We start from the raw sequence: 8,907 nt of genomic DNA on the forward strand, positions 1-8,907 counted from the left end.
CCCCGCCCACAAGACGGGGGGGGAGAGGGCACGGGCGCGTGTGTCTGAGGGAAACCCCAGACCGCCTCTCCCACCGCAAAGCCCTGGGCGCGACCCCGTGGATTCTCCCCTCCCCCCTCGGCCGTTGCTGGCGGACACCGCCCACTGGTGTGCGGGAAGGACGAAGGGAAACAGCCCCCGGGTTCCCCGGGGGCCCCCCCCCCCCCCCAGCCAGTGTCGTTACGCTCATGAGACTCACTTCCGGTCTCGGGGCCCTCGTTGCAGTTAAGCTGGCTACTGCTTCCGGGTCACGGAGAGGCCGGGACGGGCCACGCTCCTCTCCCCGCCCCTCCGGGCGCCGGGTAAGTGCCGGCAGCGGATGTGCTGCCCGCGCTCTCTGTGGGCGCAGGGGGGCCCCCCCCCCCCCCCAGCCAGTGTCGTTACGCTCATGAGACTCACTTCCGGTCTCGGGGCCCTCGTTGCAGTTAAGCTGGCTACTGCTTCCGGGTCACGGAGAGGCCGGGACGGGCCACGCTCCTCTCCCCGCCCCTCCGGGCGCCGGGTAAGTGCCGGCAGCGGATGTGCTGCCCGCGCTCTCTGTGGGCGCAGGGCCGGTCCTGGGGTGGGGCAGGGGGCTCGTCCTAGGCCCGCGCACTGGCTCCCGGCCTTCTCCCCCCTCCCCCAACCAAATTGCTATCGGCACGCGCTGTCCTGGCTCCCGCTCGCGCCCCTCTTCCCCCCCGCCCGCCGGGCGCTGTCGTCACCAACCGCCTCCCCCGGCGTTCGAAAGGGGCGGGGCGGAGTTGGCCGTTGGGGGCCCTTGCAGGTGGCAGCAGGAAGCTGCGGGGTTCACGCACCTGTTGCCTGCGCCACCCTTCAGCCTGTGCCTTCCTGCCCCCTCCAGGTGACACCTGTCTGGCCCGGAGGCTCTAGGTTTGACACTGCTGGTTTAGCTCATAAGCATAGTGGGGCTTTGACATTTTAATCCTCCTGCCTTATTCCCTTCCCCTTCCTAGGACTGCCTCAGTGGAGATTAGACAGATGCTGCGTAACTAGGGTGGCCATCATAGTGGACATTCCAGATTTCTGCTACTCTGTCCTCTATTAATACGAAACCCAGTGCCTTTATGTCCTCTATTTTTCTTGTCAAGAGAAAAACTAGAGGACGTAAAGGCGTCTGGTTTCATATCAGTAGAGGACAACGGACTGTTCTCTGTGATGACCACCCTATGCGTAACAGCTACGTTCGTCCAGCACCTTTTGTGCAAGAAATCAAAGGACTTTTTCTGAAGGAAGCAAACATTCCCCTCCTGTTATGCTGGAGAGCGTGAAGGCCCCTGCTGCACGTCACATGTATTCCACGATTCACTGGTGAATCTCACCATAAATTTAGACAAGCCACACGTGCAAAGTAACAGTTGGTCCATTCTCTGGTGAATCTTGCCGTAACTTTAGACTGGCCATGCATGCAGTGTAATCCTCATTGCACAATAAAGAGGTCTATCCAACTTTAAAAAAGAGCGGAGCAGCTGTAAAGTTAGTGTTTGAAAAGGTGTAGCAACTCTAGCTGATTTCAATCCAGTTTTCCTTTGAACGTTGTAGCAAGGCACCTGGGTTCAGAATCTGGCTGAACTTGCATCATGCATCTAATAGACTAACCACTAAAATTAATTATTTTCCCTTGATCTATTAACATCTTAGTGACCTGTGCCAGGCTTGTTGTGAATTGGAAGCTTAAGTAAAACTCATTTAAAATAATTTGTGTTCTTGATAGTTATTTAACAAATTTCTAGTGTGAACATCTTGTTAGTTTAGTGTAATACACAGTACCTTGAGAATAGACACGGTATGAGTTTTGTGTCATTTTCAGCATGTCTGGCCAGTGCAGATGCAGAGCACCAGTCCTTTCTGTTTTAGTCATAAAACTTAGGTAGGTCAGATCATCCCCTTCATTTTTTTTCTGCCAATCTAGGCTTGCTACTTACAGCATGTTTCCTTGTATTATGCATAGCTGTTATAGACAACATGACGTTTTGTTTATGTGAAGGGATCCTGTTATGCCAGTCAAAATTTTCTTTTCTGTATCCCTGCTGAGCAACAGATGGTCTGTTTGATTGCTCTCACTTCATCCCAAAGCTGGCTGAATTTCAGTGACTTTTTGTATTTAGCTGGAAACCCTTTGTGCTAAGTCTTCTGGATGGAAAACATTATATAGGCCATGAGTCTTTCAAAAAAAAAGCTATAAGCTCAAAGGACTGCAATAATTGTTCTTAAAACATACTTCAAAAAATGATGCATGTATAAGTTTTGTGTGAAAATTTGCTTGTGTAATAAGGACACCTCTCTAAATATTATCTGCATACCAAAAATACATTCACATGTAATATCTTTGTATTCACCTATGCACATGCATGTACACTGGGTTTTGGCTTGTTCTTATCATATCAGAATTAGACTCTAACTGCATTTCATCATCTTGTAGTTTCATAATTTTTAAATTTTAATTCTTAGTTAGCCTAAATAATAGGCATAAATCAAAGAAACATTCCCTGATCTCTGCCACCACTGTACATCTATCTTCTATGAGAGAATCAGGAAATGGTTAAAAAAAATATTTTAGAAAGGGGAAGGGGGAAATAGCATAATAAAGACAATGGACTTGAAGAAAATAGTCTAAACCTTTTAGATTCAAATACCCCTCTTTAGGCCCAAGCACCTCTTAGAAAATGTTAGTTCTTAGCTTCCACTCATTTTTTTTTTTACTAGAAAAATGAGAGAGCAGTTCTTCTGTTGAAAAAACTCGGAAAGCCTGCAACATGTCAGAAAGTTTTTGATGCTGGATTCCTATTTGAAATCTCTGGCTTTACCATGTGAATCCCATCAAGGTGTTTGCATGTTTTTAACCATGCTAATATTGTATGCCAACCTTAAAAGGATCTCGCAATACCTTTGTTAAGAATTCCTGGTCTAGAGCAGAGATCCCCAACCTTTGAGCCCTGTAGGCTGGATAAGCAGTGCAGGATGAGTGTACGGGTTGGACCTAGTCCAATGCACCCAGCACCCCAGCCCAATCTTGCATGGGCCAGATTGGGCCTCAGCCCCAAGTACTAGATCAGGCCCTGGCCCTAAACATGATATGTGCCAAATCAGGCCCACTGCCCCAGCTCTATGAGTGCCAGATCGAGCCCGCTACTCATGCCCTGATCATGTGCATACTAAATTGAACCTGCCTCCCAGCTCCACACGCAGTGGATAAGTCCCTCCACCCTAGCCCTGACCCCAAGTACACTCGATTGGGCCCCACCCCTGGCCCTACACACTGGCCACTGGCCAGATGCCATGCACAGGGCACAGATAATCTGGCCCACAGATAATCTGGGTTTGGAAATTTGGCAGTGGAGGAACGTTGCCAGTGTTAATTGCTATTACTCGCCCACCACCAAATTTCCAGATCCTTGGGGAGCTCCATGGGCCGGGTTACATGGCTCCACAGGCCAGCTCTGGCCCGTGGGCTAGGGGTTGAGGATCTATAATCTAGAGGAAGTGCTGGATAGTGTACACAACTGGTTGGAAAACTGTACTCAAAGAGTAGTTACTAATAATTCACTGGGAGAATTTATCATGGGGTTCTGGAGTTCAGTTCAATATTTTCACTAATGACTTGAGTGATAGGGTAGAGAATGCATTTATTAAATTTGCGGGTGTTGCCAAGGTGAAAGGAATTGCAGGCACTTTGGAAAACAGGATTAGAAAGCAAAATGATCTTGACAGAATTTTAAAAAATGAGAAAAATAGGGTGAAATTCAAAAAGGACAAGTGCAAAATGCTGCACTGGGGATGGAATAATTATTGTATGAATATAACTTGGAGAACAAATAGGTGGGAGGCAGTTCTGTAGAACAGGATCTAGAAGTTGTAGTAGATCACAAAGTTAATCGATCATAATTTTGTCAACAGTGTCATAATTTTGTGAAAAAAACCAATAAGAAACGGATATAGAGGAATATTCTGTATAATTTTTTTCAACTCTGTTGACAAGGCCTCAGCTGAGTATTTCATTCATTTTTGGACATCACACTTCTAGAAAAATGCAAATCATTGAACAAAACCCAGTAAAAAGTAAAGGAAATTATCAGAGGTTTAGAAAACAAGATCTGTGTGGAAAGATTGAAAGAACTGGGAAACAAGATAATTCTTGAAGTATAGAAGGTTTTATACATCTTTCTTCATGTCCATTTGTGTAGGACAAGAAGTATGGGGTTAAATTGCAACAGGAGAGAGAGAGGTTGAATATCAGGGAAATCTGTCTAACTAAAGATAGTAAAAAACTGGAATGGGCTACCTAGATAGCTTGCCGAATCAACATCACTGGAAATTTTTTAAGAAGAGGTTCATTAAATATCTGAATGATTTGGAGGTAGAGTTGTTCCTGCTTTGGGCCTGAGGAACAGACTAAATAAATGTCCTGTTGAGGCTTCTTTCTGCCTTATTTTCTTACTATTCTGTGCTCTTTCAAAAAAGCCTCTTTGTTGATAAAATTACTAATATGTAGGCTTTTTTTTTTCTCCTAGCAATGGAAGAAGGGCAAGATGAGAGAAGCAGAACAATTTGTGCAACATCGCGGGAAGAGATGAAAGTCAGAGGTGGGAGTCATTATATCAATCTTAATCTGTGACAACAGCTGCAGTATTAGAAGTCTTGTTTTATTTGTGGTGTCCTGTACTTGAGTTAAAAAGTTTGATTGCATTGCGCAGCAGTCAAATACATTGAAAATGTAACGTGTAGAAGATAAAGTTCAATGAGAAAATGATATATTGATTCATCTTACCGTAACTTTTAATTTACATAAAAATGTTTCTTCTGTGCTTATCATCAGCTTTTGTGTTGCTGCTTAAACCTAATGAACCTTTTCTCCTCAGGGAGAGAAAAGAGGAAGCGAAAACGCAGCAGAAGCAGATCATCATCCATTTCATCTACATCATCCTCTAGTAGTAGTTCTACTTCTTCCTCCTCTTCACACTCTTCATCAAGGTCTTCCTCCTCCTCCTCCTCCTCCTCAAGAAGCAGAGGTAGGTTGCTACTGCTTCACTTCGGTGAATATTTATCAGATGGTGGTTATACGTATCAGCAGCAGTGACGCAAATATTTGAAGCTTTACCCGTACACTGCTGGGAAATGACTGTGCAGGCAACAAGACTGTATACTTTCTTCAGGCTTTTTTTTTTTTTTCCATGTAACCACTTCCTATAGCTGGTCAGGTGCCTGCTGGTACATCTTCATTCTGTAGATTTGTTAATTTAAATGTTGCTAGAAATAACTCCTTTTACTAAAGGGGTTTCTCAACTAGATACTGTTTACATTTTAATATTTCTATATATTCATGTGAAATAGTTAGAAACCCCTTTTCCCTTTACATACCCAAGCAGGCTACAGTTAAGGTTCCTGGTGGTTTAATCTGCACTTTGGTCTTGATCATGGAAACATTTCAGTGTGTGTAGTTAACGGGTGTGAATATTCCCCCTGAATTCAGTGGGGCTCCTTTCATTATCACGATCAAGTGAGATCAAGATCTCTCTGTGTTAGTGCTTCTGGGGAAATTTGGAATTGTCAACTTTGGTCTTGGGGAATATGTTTAGGTAATGTTATGCTGATAAATGCATTGTTTTGGGATGGAGAGGTTTGAAACATTCTGGTATGTAGGAGCATCATGAGCAAAATGACTACATTGCCCTGTTTGTAAGAAAGGAGTGCTTCAGATTAAACAGAATACATTAGCCCTTTCCTCACCCTAATACACTACATTGTGTAGAAAGCAAGTGTGATCAAATAAAGCCTGAGGCTGCAAGAAAATGGAAAGATATATGAGCTATAAACACTAGCTTTGAAGGAGTCCAGCTGAGGCAGAGTGGAGGACAGAAAACCTGGCCCAGAGCTGGGCAGCACAGTTTTACAGTTTTGGGGCTAAAGATAGTAGTCCTGGTAGCTGTTGTTGTGGTTTTTGCTTTAGTTCCTTTCCCCACCCTAACACAGTAGAACGTACAGTAGAACGTTTCAGTGTGTGTAGTTAACGTGTGACTATTCCCCCTGAAATCAGCAGGGCTCCTTTCATTATCATGATCAAGCAAGTTCAAGATCTCTCTTTGTTAGTGCTTCTGGGGAAATTTGAAAGTGTGCATAATCTGCAGAAACCAATAAATAATACATTTAAGTCTACATGGCACAATGCAGTATCATGAAGTATCCAAGTCAGTTCAGGTATTAGAAGCAGAGTAGATATATTAACAGAGCATTCCTCCATCTAGGGTTATTGCAGGAGAAGCATGAATTGTACCACGTGTACATATTCGATTTGAAATAATATAAATATATTGGTCTATTCCAAGTAATCATTGCCAGTGAACTGTATATTTTAATGTCTATGTTAGACCACTAGGTGGCAGCAAAGTGCAATTCATGTATCTTATTTTTTTCAGGTTTTATTTTTTCCAGAGTATGTTTAGTAGGGCTGTGCAAAGCTTCGGTCCCTGATTCAATTTGGCAGAGATTTGGCCCGATTTGGTGGCCGAATTTCAGAATTGAATCATGAGACCCTTTAATCTCTCCAAATCGAATCGGAACCCTCTGAATTAATCTGCAGAGATTCAGAAAGATTCGACAATTTGGATGTAGACACAGCTTTAAATGTTTTTTCTACATACCTCAAGATACCAGGCGGCTTGTGAATGCTGTGATGGTGGGATGTATAGAATGTCCCACAGCAATGCAGGGGGCTCCCCAGTGCAGTCAGCAGCAGACCCAGAAGTAGACCAGAAGCACTTCTGGTCCACTTCCGGGTTCGCTGCTGAGCATGTGGGGAGGGGCCCCCTGCACTCCTGTGGGATGCTCTATTTGCCCCAGCATCGCATTGTTCACAAGCCACACTTGTACCTCGAGGTATGTAGAAAAAACATTTAAAAGTTGTGAATCAGCATCGAACCTTCAGCTTTGGATTTGGCCTAATTGAATCAGGGACGATGAACCGAATCAACGAATCAAATCACCGTCCCCAATTCAGGCCGAATCTGAATCAAATATGGCCCGTTTCACACGCCCCTAATGTTTAACCCAGCAAGGGCATTTTTGTCTTACACACACTTGAAATGCCTTTCATGTGGCACTCATTCCAAATGCTTTTATCTGCAAAACAAATCCATATTTTCAAGATCCTAACATTTACAGGTTGTTATTTTTCAGATTCTCCCAAGTCCAAATCAAAGAAAAGGAAAAAGGAAAAACACAACAAAAAGGTAAACACTTGTTGAGAGAAATAAGTAACTATCCAGACAGATAATTTTAGATATCACTGAATTTTGGTACATATAAAATTGATATATTGGGTCAAGGCAAATTCATTTGTCTATCCATGTACATCATGGTGGTAGAAAAAGAATTTCATTTTCATGATGGTAGTAGATGAATTGATACTTAAAATACATAATTTGCTATTTTTCAGAAGAGAAAATAAAAGGAGATTCTATCTGCTCATATCTGGGATGGTCCAGCTAGAATTTAAGGCACTCCTTGAAAGTAGTAGGGAGTCCTGGTTCCCTGACCTTGCTGTTAATGCATTCCATAGGCAAGGGCTGATCAGTAACAATATTACAACTATATATATTATTGAGTTATCTCTGTGTTTATAGTCACTGTATTAATTTGTTAAATGTCTTCTGAATCTCTTTGTGGGGGTGGCACTATATAAAAACATCATCTAATACTGCTATAGTACCTGTGCAGCAGTAAAAAGGCCAAAATGTATTTATGACCGAAGACAGTTGTACGTTTTTTATAGATCTGCAGCCCACTCTGTCATGTTGCAGCACAAAAGGGGTGCAGACAGGTTAAAGAATATGTTAGCTTCAGCTCTCCCAAATATGTATGAGCATAAGAGGCATAAGTGTGTTGTCCATTAAGAAAACATATCATCAGCTGAGAGAGAGAATAACAAATTCAGATTATATTGTCCTAATACTTCCTCTTTCTATAGTATCTTCTTTTTTAGAGGTTATAAATATTTAGGCCCTTGGCAGATGTTACATTTAAGAGGCGATTAGCCTGTTGATCATGTCTTAAATAGGAATCCAGCCACACTTTCAGAGAATTAATGGTACCACAAAAGGGGAAACCAGCCACAAAAATATTACAGAAAAATGTAATATGAAATAATAAAATATATTGTGTAATATTTTTGTGACTGGTTTCCATCGTACCTTAAATTAAACATGTGGCAGAATTTAGGACTTCGCTGGGGTCTCCAGCCATCCCTGATATTGTCTTCACCCACTGACAGTCAGCCAATTGTTAGCTGATTCTGGGACCACACTGAGGTTCAAACAAGAGGTTCCCCTGCAGTTGCAAGTAGGTCACAATTGGATCTGATCTGTGTGTGGCATGGCAGAAGGCACAGTTGTTGGGATCAGGGATCAGATCCCACTTTGCCTTTAAATGAACATCTGTCCGTGGCCTAGAGAGATGGTAAAGAAACAGACACCCAGTAGGGTTAGAGTAAGAGATCACCATCACCGTTCCAAGGATGACCATTAGCCTTAACAAATCCTATTTTTGCACCATCCTCAATTAATTCTACAAGAGTTGGGATGAGGGTGGAGTGAGCAAAGGCAAAAGTGACTATCAGGATAGTAGCAAGCTATTTGTGAGTTCATACATATGCGGGTTAGTTTTTTCTTTGCACCTCTGTGAGTAGTCTGGAGTTTGCACATACCTTTATACTTGTAGAGAAGGAAAAAAGAGAATAAGCTGAAGAAAAAGAAAGAAAAGAAGAAAAAGCGAGAGAAATCAGGACCTGTTCAACTTTCCAAGGTACATGTGCCAGAGTCTGTTTAATAATGTCCCATTATATTTTCATTTAATTCCCTCCCACATTTAAACTAA

Source organism: Alligator sinensis, unplaced genomic scaffold (genome assembly GCF_000455745.1).
Source record: "Alligator sinensis unplaced genomic scaffold, ASM45574v1 scaffold633_1, whole genome shotgun sequence".
NCBI classification, from domain to species: Eukaryota; Metazoa; Chordata; order Crocodylia; family Alligatoridae; genus Alligator; species Alligator sinensis.